This window comes from Sphaerodactylus townsendi, linkage group LG05 (genome assembly GCF_021028975.2).
Source record: "Sphaerodactylus townsendi isolate TG3544 linkage group LG05, MPM_Stown_v2.3, whole genome shotgun sequence".
NCBI classification, from domain to species: domain Eukaryota; kingdom Metazoa; phylum Chordata; class Lepidosauria; order Squamata; family Sphaerodactylidae; genus Sphaerodactylus; species Sphaerodactylus townsendi.
Genome location: NC_059429.1, coordinates 63,806,026 through 63,819,991, shown reverse-complemented (window position 1 = coordinate 63,819,991; position 13,966 = coordinate 63,806,026). Strand labels below are relative to the sequence as shown.

The 13,966-nt window shown below is 41.9% G+C and overlaps 1 protein-coding gene across 9 annotated transcripts in view; it reads right to left on the bottom strand.

Moving 5' to 3' along the window:
• Positions 1–13,966, bottom strand: part of DAB1 (DAB adaptor protein 1) — an 833,814-nt gene that overhangs the window by 223,406 nt on the left and 596,442 nt on the right. The window lies entirely within an intron of this gene.

Below are 13,966 nucleotides of genomic sequence, written 5' to 3'. Positions count from 1 at the left end.
TGCAGCCGACTTTCCAAACTTCTCCTTGTTGGGGGAAAAAGACCTGGCGGCCATCCTGGAGGCCAGCAAAAAAGGCAGGTGATTTCCCAGGAAAAAAAACTCACCCGGAAAAAAGTCAACCCCCCCCCAAGGAAACAGACAAACTAGAGGTGGAGAGGGGTATAAGAAGAGGTGAAAAGTGCAGAAAAACTAAACTAAATAGAGAAATAGGAAGACAAGAAGTTAGGGAGCCTGGAAGGATCGTGCTCTCCCTGTTAGAGGCAGGAAAAATACTGGCAGAAAATGGCCAACAAGCCTTTAACAGGAAGTAGCAGAAAACTTGTTCCTGCCTCCCTGATGAATGGGTGAGGAATCACCCATTCAAGATGTCCTCCGCCTCCAGGAGAACTGGCCATTTCTAATCTTCTATTCTTGGACAAAGTGCTAGAGCAGGTGGCTGCTTCTCAGCTCCAGAGACTCTTTGAGGAGACTGATTTTCTAGATCCAGTTCAATGTGGCTTCAGGCCAGGATTCAGAATAGTGTGCTGGTTGCCTTGGTTGATGACCTGTAACCAAGAACTGGACAGCAGGAGCATGACCCTTCTAGTCCCACGGGACCTCTCAGCGGCCTTTGATACTATTGACCATTATATACTACTGATCCAACTCTCTGCACTGGGACTAAGAGAGACTATGTTATAGTAGTTCGAGTCCTACCTGGACGCTGGGTCCCAGAAGATGGTGCTGGGGAATTCCTATTATATCCCATGGCCATTGGCTGATGGAGTTCCCCAGGATTCAGTCTTATCTCCCATGTTATTTAATATCTATATGAAGACACTCAGAGAAATCATCAGGAGGTTTGGGCTGAAGTGCCACCAATATGCAGGTGACACACAACTCTACCATTCTTTTCTGCCTAATTCCAATAATACTGCTGAGGCTCTGAACCAGTTTCTGAGGTAAAATAAAAAAAGTATTAATTTATTTAAAATATTTATTAGCTGCCTTTCTCCATGTCAGAATTTAAGGTACCTTAAAATACAAACAAAATATTATAAAAACACAATTTAAACAAATTTTAAAACAATTCAAAAGTCTCAATTTAAAAACTCCAATTAGGACTACCAATAATCGAAGCTTTAAAATGGGCTGAATGAGGATGATGAACAAACAAACTTAACTGACAAGATAGAGGTTCTCTGGCAGACCAGTGACTTCAGATCTCCCCAGACTCGGGCTCATTCCGTACCTGCAGAATAATACACTTTCAAACTGTTTTCAGTGCTCTTTGAAGCTGTGCGGAATAGCAAAATCTACTTGCAAAATCTACTTTGAAGCTGTGCGGAATAGCAAAATCTACTTGCAAAATCTACTTGTGAAAATGGTTTGAAAATGCATTATTTTGCGTGTGCGGAAGGGGCCTTAGATGGGGTTACACTCTCCAAGAAAAATCAGGTGTATAGCTTGGGAGTGTGACTTGACACAGCAGTCACCTTAGAAAACAAGTGGCTATAGTGGTTTGGAGTGCTTTTGCCCAGCAAAACTGTTCTTAGTTTGGTCATATCTAGCCATGCCCATGCCTCACAGTGCAATCCTAAAGAGAGTTTAATCCATTGTAAGATCATTAATTTCAAAGGGCTGAGACTGGAATAGTTCTTTAGTATTATACTATTACATATCGACTGGACTACTGCAATGCACTCTATATGGGGTTACCCTTGAAGAGATTTCTGAAGCTGCAGCTAGTACATAATGCAGTGGCTAGACTGCCGGTCACAGCCAGCTATCAGTAGCAAATGTCTTCAATACTACAGCAATTACACTGGCTACTGATCAGTTTCCAAGTCCAATTCAAACTGTTGGTTTTGTTTTTTAAAGCACTACATTGCTTAGGACAAGGCTATCTGAAGAACAATCGTCTTTCATATGTTCTTTACCAGGAAATAAGATCACAGGAAGAGGTGCTCCTGACTGCCTGTCAACCAAACCTATCTGAAGGATGCCCAAGAGAGGGCATTTTTGGTGGCAGTCCCATGTTTATGGAATAACCTCTCCAGGGAGAAACACCTGACCCTCTTACTATCAATCTTTAGGAAGAAGCCGTGATGGTTTTATTTAAGATGACATTTGATTAGTTTATTTTTTCTATCTATTATCAGATTGTGATTTGATTTTTTAAAGATGTATTTTCATGTTTTTGAGTTGCTTATATTGTAAGCTACCATGAATTCTGGAAGGGAGAAAGCCAGCTGCAAGGAAATATTATTTTTAAAAGTGCAGTTTTGTCTAAAACTCACTGTTTACAGTCAGAGTGAGACAGAAAGGCCTAGCAACAGGGGAGCCACCTGATTGGCTGTAGCCTCCTATACTCTGATTGGCCAGGTAACTGTATAATGGGGGGGGGGCGGGGGAGAGGTGAAAGAATCTGTGAGGCTTTTTTGTCTTGAGTGTTCCTGCTGTTAAGTGCTGTTGTTACCACCCCAGAAGGCCAATGGGCATGTTCCCAAACTAAGTGCTAAACACGTGCCCGCGCTACTTTATGCTGACGACACCGTTCTTCTTTCCCACACTAAAGTTGGTCTCACTCGTCTCTTAAATTGCTGTGCTGAATATTGTAAGAGGAATGAACTGGTAATTAACTATGAAAAAACCAAAATAATGGTCTTCGCTAGAAGACCCCCTAGTCATATATGGACCATCAATAACAGACCCATAGAACAAGTTAACCAGTTCAAATGTTGGGCATAACTCTTACCAGCAACCTTAAGTGGGCAGTACGCGGAAATTAGCACTCGCTGCAGCTAACAACAGTGCCCTAGCAATTCAGCGTTTCTTTTTCACTGTGGGCCACCAGTATATACCATCCGCATTGAAGGTGTTCAATGCTAAATGCGGCTCTCAGCTCCTCTACATGGAGCACCAATTTGGATCCGGGCTATAAACAAAATATATAAACACAGCCCAGTCCACGTTTTTTCCATGAATTATGGGCTTACCAAATTCAGTACTTCATATGCGGCCCTATGTTTTAGAACTTCGGGCAAATATCATATGTCACCACAATGGCCTGGCTGAGAACTTGTCAGATACTGGCTGCATTATCCACTATTTTGCAGGATAAAACCAGTTTGCTACACCTCATGCTTTCCGACTATGTCACAAATTCTAGGTGGCTGAAGAAACTAGTTGAGGGAAAAATCAACGCTCTTGGCTTTTTCATTAGAAGTCGTTAGTCCCACTGCTTTCCTATCATAAGCATATAGCTGCTTGAAAACAAAGCTATTAGAACAAGAGTATCGGGGATATGATAGCGACTCTGCGGGAAGCGTGTTCCCCCCTGACCCTGCTTATTCCAATTGAAAAAGGACACATGGCCAATTATTTACATTGGATCACCAACCCTAAATTAAGAAGAGCCTTAACGCTGGCCAGATTCAATCTAATGCCTTCTAACTGCTCTATGGCAGATATCCAACAAATTGATAAGCAGAGGAGGCTATGACCATGCACAACATGGGTCGGGTGGAGACACTTTCGATCATACCCTCTTTCATTATTATCAAGGTTTGCAAAAATCAGAATGTCGCAATCTGCACTTATCCCATTTCTGTATAATAATCTAACCGATGCTCTTAAGATACCTATGCTTTTGAACAACATGGATCCCACAGTGTGCGAGAATGTAGCAAAATTTCTGCTAACGATAATAGACGTAAGTCTAGATGAATACCAATCAATGTCTATGTATTATGACCACATATAGCCAGCAGTAATTTTTCTAGCTTCTATCAGTATCCGATGACGTTTAAGTGAGTCAGCTTAGCTGAAAGAATGTCCTATAGTTACAGAAGGACCATGTATATATTTTAGTACCAGTGTCTATGACTGTGAGCAATGGTGGGCAGGTTTTGTATGCTTGTTTTGTATGTTTCTTTTATGCCAATAAAGGCTTGTTACTACTGTTACCACCCAGGAAAATAGCCAAAATATTTTCCTGAGCCAAGTTATCTGACTACACCGGTTCCATGTCAGGACGCAGAAGACATATGTGAAACCGAGCATTATTAATCGCGTAGGCAATAGCGTCGCGTCTTTGCGTGCGAGCGAGCGTGCGAGCGAGCGAGCGAGTGATTATACAAATGCTTTACATGGTTTCCCTCCTGCCTTTGTCCCTTTTAGGATATAATGAAAGCCCCTTTAGTGTTGAATTTATGATTTGCCTGCTGTTTAGGATTATATTTTGACTAGGTTCTCCAGTTGGTTTAAAGTTTTGTTATTGTTAATTTAGGAAATTCTTATGTGCTTGTACTATATTAAAGACTCTCTAAGGTTTTCTCTAATGTTTAAAGGATAGAAATGTTATTTTTGATATTTGTGTTTGTTAGTAAAAGCAGTAGCCTGTAGAAGCTGATATTAAGGGACAAGGAAGTTAGCCCTGGAATTCAGCTTAGATCAACACCCAGCCGACTCCTTAGCAAAGACAAAGACCCCTTTGGTTTTGCAAATTAAATCTGATGGCAGCACCCAGAGGTCCCAGCCGTTGGAAAATGTGTCGGGACCACCATCGGACAGTTTGCACTCTCCTTTGTTGCGGAACTGAGGTGCGGGAGCCTCAGGTCATAACTCAAGGAAACAGTCATCTGATAACGCAGATAGCTGGGTGCGGTAGCAAAGCCCACCCAGTTCTCTGAATGGACCTTCCCCACTCTCCTTTCAGCACCATAAGCATAAGCATAAGCATTTTATTGTCATTGTGCACGCACAACTAAATTTACAGCAGCATTCCTCGATGCACACAATTTCAGACTCACGCTTGCATCTCCCACTTTCCCCTTCCTCCACCCTTCGCATACACATTTAAACACATCAACTTACGAAGATGCAGAGTTTAGCTTTTTGTACAGCTCTAGAGTAGAAGCTGTCTCTAAGCCTCTTTGTCCTAGTTTTGATGAACCTGTATTGTCTGCCGGATGGTAACAGTTCAAAAAGAGAGTGTGCTGGATGAGATGGGTCTCGCAAAATATTTTGAGCTTTTTTTAGGCTTTGGGAATTATAGAGGTTTATTTGAGGAGAATTTGCACCCGATTGTTATCCTCTGTGCGGTAGTGATCTACCCTTTGGAGCTTGCTTCCTATTTCCCCTTACTGTGCAACTGGAGGTCCCTTTGCACGGTACGCAGGAGGTTAAGACACTCTCTATAGCACAGCGGTAAAAGGACACAGGAGTTTTCCATTCAGTTGTTGGTGTTTCCTTTAAAAGTCTCAAAATAGTACAGTCTTTGCTGCAGGCCTTCTTAACCACCACGGCAGTCTGTACACCCCAGGTCAAGTCCTTTTTGTCATGGCGTCCAGAAATTTAAAACTAGGCAATAGCTCTGCTTGATCTCCATTTATAGTCAAGGGCCGGATTTTCCGAGCTGTTCTTTCTATAGTCCGCTATAAAACAACGATAATTTGTCTTGGTGTTATTAAGAACCAGGTTATTTTCCCTGCACTATGAGAGCAGTCGGTCCACCTCACTCAGATAGGTGGACTCATCCCCTCCAGAGATGGAGCCCCACCACCGTTATTGTCATCGGCAAAGTTGATAATGGTGTTACTAGGTAAGACGGGAGTGATGTATAATATGTATAAAGGAATTGAACAATAAAAGGACTCAAGCACAGCCCTGTGGCATTCCCATATTTAGAGTAAGAACTGAGGAGAGTAGATTTCCCAGTCTAACCCTCTGAGGAACGATCCAGACAAGAAGTCCCTAATCCTGAAATAGATTGAATGTGAGAATCCGAGATCCACAAATTTTGTCGCAGTCTTTGTGGTAAGATTGTATTAAATGCGGAACTAAAGTCCGCAAAGAACATTCGCACATAATTCCCCTGTTGTTCCAGATGCGTCAAAGCAGTGTGGAGACTAATGGCAATGGCGTCCTCCGTAGATCTATTAGTCCGATATGCGAACTGATGTTTATCAAATGTATCTGGAAGGCAAGAACTAATATGCCTATGGACCAGTGTTTCAAAACACTCCATGATGATGGGGGTGAGTGCCACGGGTCTATAATCCTGAAGACTGTCAGCAGGAAATCTCTTTGGTAGTGGAACAATGATGGAAACCTTCAAACAAGATGGAATGGTGGACTGGGATAAAGATCGATTAAAGATCCCAGCAAAAACACCAGCCAGTTGGTTAGCGCATTCCTTTAACACCCGACCAGGAATACCATCCGGTCCAGCAGCCTTCCTTGGATTCACAGCCCTCAAAACTTGCCTCACCTCATGCTCGCACGAGTGAGGCTGGCAGGCTACAATCCACTTGAGAGTGGCTGTATCAATCATGTCAGCCTGATAGAGAGTCTCGCATGGGGAAGAGGCAGCAGCAGTGATCCCATTCACAAAAGTTGTAATTGTATCTGTCTTTTGTATTGATGTTTCTTTATTGGTGTTCGGTAGGGGACCTGCCCCCTTTACCCTCTTTGATGTATGTGTATAAAAGCTCTTGCGCTTGGTAACGAAAGCGCGATTCTCCTGCCCAAGCTGTCACCACCGCTTCCAAATAAAACACTTTGCCTTGAAGAAACACCGGCTTCCTGCGCCTCAATACGTTGCTGAGCTGAAATCACTTATTGTTACCCGAGCGACAGTGGTAACACTGTCTGCCTTAACTGTGTGTGAAAAACTAAACTTCTCTGAGGGAAGTAGTTAATCAAAGTGTGGGACTGCCACTGTTATCAGCCTGAGTGCTGGGTGATGTCAGGCCCTGCCATTTTGGACTTGCCAAAACGCACAAGACATGCCCGGGCATGTCTGGCTGTAGCTGGACTCGTATTAGCATTGCCTTTTTTTACTGCAGTAATGTAGTGAATGGAGTCCACCAACTTTCCCTAATTGCCTCTTCCCGGGGAGAAGCCAAGCCATTCCCAAAACAATGTATCTACTGCAACTGTCTTCAACTGTCCTTTCTCATGCTGATATGGGGGGAATGCAAAGGTGGGGGTTAACTGACTGTAACTGTAAGGATTATACTGGGGCCAGGGAGCTGGGGCTTCAGTCTCAGCTACCTGGCCATAGGGGTCAGACACAGTTCTAATAAAGCTCCTGAAGCCATTCTCGAGTCTTGTTATTGACTGGGGTACCAAACCCTTACAGGTGACAGGAAAGTTAAGCAGACAAAGTATACTGATGGAAACGTTTATCAGAGGGCCAAGCTGTAGGGCTATAATAAACCAGGATAGGAATATCTTCTAGAGAGAGAAGGATTCCCGTATACCAGCGAGTCTGAGGAATTGTGATTTGCCTTGGTTTACCTCACTAGAGTGTTTTTGTTTTATTTTGAGGGCTTTTCTAACTATGTGGGCTGTGTGAGGATATTGCGTATAAATACCAATCCAGTGTCAGGACCCTGTATGTGAAGAAGTCAATAGTCAGTACCATTTGTAAAGTTAAAGGAACTGTACAATTTGTAAAACTGAACAGCTAAACAGAAACCAGAGGTGTGGTCCAAGGGGACAGGGAGGTGCGCAATGCCTGTGGGGCGTGGCAAGGGCATGGTGGGAACATTGCGGGGCGTGGCAGGAGTGTTCCGAGGTGGAGGACACACCAGTGCACTGGGCGCTTTTCCCCCTTGCTACACCTCTGACTGAAACTGAACAATCTTAAGTGCTGTGCAGAGAAACAACCCTCTAAATTCTGTGCCAACTTCTTGTGTATAATGCATGTATATTTATTCTGCCTCCTGCCTCATTATTCCTCCCTTTACCATCTCTTCTGTTACTATATCTTTAATCTGTTTAAGTTTTAAATCTGCCTCAAGTATTAATTTTAGAGCACCTCAATGAGGGCTGTGTCTGGAAAGGAATAAAGTAAACGGCATTCTTCACTATCTGGGTATGTTACAGGGCTGAGGGAAAGTGCTTTCAACCAAACACTACCATTTTCTGAAGTACTTCAGTCCCTGAAGGGGAAAAGGTAGGTAAAAATTGACAGGACAGTGAATGGTTACTTGCCTGGAGAAGGTGTGTGGGACTGGGAGGAGTCTGTCTACCAGCTAGTAAATATTTTGAATGAATGAATGCTTGGATCAAAAAAGAAGATAATAGTGAACAGATGATCACTGAGGAAAGTATTGGGTCATAACAACTAAACACACTGCAAATAGGACTGAAGCGTACTAAATAGCAATTAATGAACAAAAAAATACTGCTTACGCCCACTCTGCACGGGCCAAAAACAGCACCCCTGCAATGGTAAAAACACCGTTCCAGTGGTGCTGTTTGCATGGCTGCCACCTCTGCATCAAGGCAGCACTGTGCTTTTCCCCTGAAACTGGCAGGGCAACAGTGTTTCCCGGCTGGCGCCATGCAAATGTCACCAGGTTGGAGGCGCCACTTGTAGGCACCTCCTGCTTTCCACACTTACCTTCTCTCCTTGTGGAACTCCGCAGAGCAGAGGAGACACACCCACGCTGCTCTTCGACCCCCGGGGGTTGGAGGGCAGTGTGGGCGTGTCTCCTTGTCCCTGCGGAGCTCCACAGGGAGATAAGGTAACTGTGGGAAAAGCAGAGGCGCCTCGGTGGGCTGCATCCACTCCAGGGCCGCTAGCACCTCAGCGTGCGAATGACCTCCGGGCCACACCAACATCATATATGCTGTTGTGCAGCCACTGCGGGGGCTCGTGCAGAATGGGTCTCAGAAGGTACTCTGTATGCTACACCTGACTGTGTCCTTTGTTCAGTGCTTTAGGAATTGTGGAAGTTGCTGCATTAATGTGGCATTGAATTACCTAATGTAAGTTCTTGTGCATGGATTTATGTAATATTTTTGTTATGATTGGAATACTGTACAATTTAGTTTTGCTTTCTATTGTCACAGTGCAGAGAACTACTTCTGTACCTAATGGTCACAGCATTCTACTGAGGAAGAGCTCATAAAACATCTCAATATCGCAAATGGCATTTTAGAATGCTTCATTATAGATATTTTTGCGCTCCTAAAGAAGGTGTACAACTATTATAACCACTAACCAAGTCCTTCATGTATGTTAACATTAAAGGACTAAAATTACCTGTGTTTTGTTATACAGCAAACAAAAAGAACTCATAGATTGTAATTGTCCATATGAATACAGTTGTATTTGCTGTATATGTATATTGTTAGTGGTTTGAACTTTTGTATTTATAGCTGTTTTAGACAATAGACTACAGCGAACTTATTTTCACTTTTCAATTCACTTAGTAAATTAGTAGTATTGAAGTTTGTGTATTTGTGTTCTAAAGCACCAGGACTGGTGGGGTTTTTTGTTTATTGTTAATTGCAAATTATTGGGTCCACAGAGCACTCTTTAAGAAGCAGACTAACAGCAGTTTTATTCAAGGTGTCTGGGGCAGACCGACACACACCACACTCTTAAAACAGCATTCACAACATCAACTGTATACTCCCCTCTCTGCTAGACCCTGGATAGGAAATGATCAAATACTCAGGTTATCAATCACACCTCTCCAAGTACTTATGTTACTGTAAGAGACCCATGGAACAAAGGGCTATGACATGGGGGTGGGGTCTAAGATGGAATCTATGGTCAGGGAAACACCAAGGGGAGAGCTTTAAAAGGCCACGGGTACTGATGGTCAAGGAGGATGATAGTGACTAACTGAAGCCCGCAGCAGGGCCAGGGTCTCTCTTGCAGAGAAACTTCTGATCCTTTAACTGAGGCAAGAGGACAGAGCAGGGTATGACAGCTGCAGTGGACATTGTTAAATGAAGGCTTTCCCTATTATACTGACTCTTGATAACAATTTGATGTTGTATAGAAGTTGAATTTTCGATCCTAGTGATGTCAACATACCCTGCTATGCCAGTATGATATTGTGGATCAATGCACAATGCTCAAACAGTAAGATGAGTCATGACACTGTGATGATAATTATAACTATTCTGAACAATAAGTTACTGTTGTTGTATGTTTCAGAACTGATTTTTGTGACATTGCTTTGAAAATGATATTCTTATTATCCTATGGTAATTTCAGTCATCAAATCCACCCTCTTTATGTCCTTCTCTGTCCTTCCTATATGGTTTCTATCTGGGGACAGTCATATTCTATTTTTCTTTGCATATATGTATAGAATAGAAATGCTACTGTGAGAGCCAGTGTGGTGTAGTAGTTCAAAGCAGCAAACTATCATCTGGAGAACTAGATTTGATCCTCCATTCCTCCACATGAAGTTTCCTGGATGTTCTTGGGCTAGTCACAGTTCTCTCCCAAACTCTCTCAGTCCCACCTACCTCACAAGGTGTGTGTTGTGGGGAGGGGAAGGGAAGGGAAGGCAATTATAAGCCTCTTTGAGACTCCTTAAAGGTAGAGAAAAAGCAGGGTATAAAAACCAACTCTTCTTCATATTGGTGAATCATAGTAGCTTTCAGAAACTGTCATAGAGCTGTATAACTGATGTATAAATTTCTCCATCTTGGTTGTAGAATGGATGCCAATATGTTAACAATCACTGATTATTCATTTTGATTGAGGTTTGATTTGTTGAGCTTGTTGCATACATGAAGTTTGCTACTGACTTTTTCAGCTACTGTGAAAAAGAATCATGACAAGATCACTGACATGAAGATTTCTTTTTGAGTAATACTTGCACATACACATAAATATCCAGTAAATAAAAGAAACGTACTGAAAATTCTAGCAAAATAATTAAGTGTAAGAATTCTCCAAATTAAACCAAGGGACAGATCATGGAGAATATGGGGTAGAGCTAACCTAACCTGTAATGAAATTTAACAGGGATGTTCTGCTCATTTCTACTTTTTAAATGTACTATTTTAAATTACTAGGCTTAAATAAGAGATTAGTGAAAACATTATTTGAGATATTTGTTAGACGACTTTTTAGACATGCAAGAGATCTCTTCTTATTGAGTTGTGGCAGGTCTTTTCTGGTTATTGAGGGGCCACACACAACTAAGATTTTGGGATCTGAATCTTTTTTCAACTAAAAACCTTTGCCTTAGTTACTAGGAATTCTAAGGTAGCTAGTGTGTAGACTGAATTTGCTGCCATGGGGTACATGTGCTTTGTGATGCACAAGGAGATTATAAAGATCACAGATGCTGGTTTAATATATAAACAATTAAGAAGATTTATTTATTTATTTACAAGTTGGTTTAAAGGAACACATCAGTACCACAGGTCTGCAGGCAGATAAAGCAGAAACCTGGCTAACACACATAAATTTAAACTACCGGTAGTTGTGGCTTCCGATAGTAGTAAGACTTTAGCTAACCAGCCACTTGGTTGGACCCTCTCTCACCCACAGGATTCCACCCACAACAGCCTGCTCTTTTCCCAGAATCAGATTTACAGCCTAACCCAAAGGGGAGGGTAGATCCACAGTGGGTGGGAACCCTTTTGGTTGGTATAAATCTACCCTGGGAAAAAGGGAGGGGGGGTTCCCAGGTCCAAAGGATTTAAGAAGCTGACTCATTCCATATAATACTATTTCAAAGGGTGGAGCATGCAGAGGCAAAAAAAAACTCCTGACTATGAAGGGTTAATTCCTCACAAAGTCTATGTGTTGGAGTGACATGCTGCGAGTAGGTAGAGTTTAGAACTCAGAGCTCCTGATAGGATTATTGGTTGGAACCCTTGGAAATGAAGGGTTCAGACATGTGTAGTATGTGTGTATAGACCTGCAGTGTTGACAGGAAAAAAGTACTTGGGGAAAAGGACCCTACCTCTAGCCAAACAGAAATAAACTTTTAGGGAAAGAAGAATTCCTAGCCCAGGTTCTAGATACAGAGCTAGTTCATAAGTATCTTAAAATCAGGATGATGTATTCAAAATGTGTAACACCTATCAACAATCAAGCAGCTGTGCTCTGGACAAACTGAAGCCTCTACATTTCCTCAGGGGCAGAGTCACATACAGCACATTATCGCAGTTCACTTTGAGATTACTGTAACAAAGATTAGGGTGACTAGATCAGCTGAGTTGCCAAAAGGGGATAATTTTCATGCTATATGAAGTTGGTCAAAGGACTTTCTGCCATATGGTATATGTGCTTTTCCAGAAAAATGTCTGATCAAATATAACACCCAAAATCTTAACTGCATTTAATAAAAGACTTATGAGCCAAGCCTTCCCCAAAAACATCATGTTGGTTTTATTACATAGGATTATTTTTAGCACAGTGGTATTAACTCTGTAGCTCATGGAAGGCAACACTGGTAATTACCAGCAACCAAAACAGCCACATAACGAATGTACGCACCGCCCCACCAAACACATACATACAACAATATGAATATGTTCGCAGAATATGTAACTATAACAATACCTTTTTAAATTACCAGAGTATTTCTGAACATGTAGCGTTTTCTCTTCCCCACCACTACTGAACATCAGCTAGTTCATGAGGAACAGCAGGTAAGGCGAGACAGTAAGACTGCCAAGGTGCATGGAAGGAGGATCAAGAGGCTGTGAAGGAAGGAGAGCAAAACCACAACCACTCCACTGTAGTCAACTTGCCCTTTTCTGGGGTGGCTGCTGTGGTGGTTTTACAGTCTCCTAACTACTTTCCTCCTGGCAGTTGTCCTAATGCTGAGATAGCACAGAGATTGCAGGGGATTGCAGGGAAGGGGATGAGAGTGAGAGAAGACAGGCCCTTTTCTTTCCATCTCTGAAATGAGGCCCACAGCTCATCAAGGAAACTCACAGCTTACACATCCTCCAGCAGCAGGATTCTATTCTAAGAAGCTATTCTAAGCAGCAGCTGTTCTAAAAACACCTGCCAACCACAAGCCCTACTTTGCTCACTTTCCTGGAATAAGGGATGGGTGCCACATTGCGGATGAAACTTAGGTACCATATCAAAGACCCACATGTAGCTCCTAAGATGCTAAGTATCATTGCTTTAGCATGTTCTTGCTTACTCTCAGGACCACAGTTTCCAGGCACTGTCAATCAGTATATTGATGGCAGCCCATTTAAAATTTTTGGGCAATCTTTGTCAATGGTCTTACATATATTATAATAAGATCAGTGAAAACACTCAGCCCTGTGGAACTCTACAAGAAAGCTCCCATACAGTCGCAATTATACCAACAATAACCACTATTTTGCACATGGGCAGATTTTTTCCAAAAAAGATCAAAACTGACAACAAGGAATAACATATTTTAATTCACATCTCCATTACTGTCATATTCCAGGAATCACAGAAGAATATCATGGATTACTATATCAAAAGCACATCAAAAATCCAGAAGAACAGTACCTGTCAACTTGAAGACAATAATTATCCAGATAAGTCACCTATGTGCCATAACCTGTCCTGAAGCCAGATTGAAAAGGGTTAGGAGCCATCAAAAACTATGAAGTTCCTCTGCCACAATATGTTTGTTTCAACAAAAGACCTAGAATTCTTAATCTTCATAATTATCCCTATTTTTGCCTGCAGTTCACTGCCTCTTTCCCCTATAATTCTTTGATACTGTTTCTGTGATAAATTCTTCCACATTTTTAGTTCCCCAATGTCACAGAATAACTCTCTTAGCAATCAGCAAGCATAAAAAAATCACTTTCCATGTCCTCTTGGGATTCTGTGTACTTCAGGCACATCTGCTATATATTTCTTTCCTTCTATTTAGAAAAGAGTCATGTGACCGAAGCTCTGGGAATATGCATAATTACACATTTTTAAAGAAAAAAAATAAATGAGAAGGGCATAGTCCACCAAGAGAATCTGACCTATTTATTATAATTTGTAAGATGGATCTTCATTCCACACAGATGGTCAATCATGTACACTTCATTTCAGGCCATCTTAACTAGCCAGCAATTTCTGTAACACATTTCAGGCTACTGAACGCTGATCTCTTATCTAAGTTTGCATCACAATCAGCCATGTGAGGTAGGTTAAGTTGAGGGAAATCCAATGATTCTGTTACATATTATAATTCAATAGATCATCAACTACGCTAGA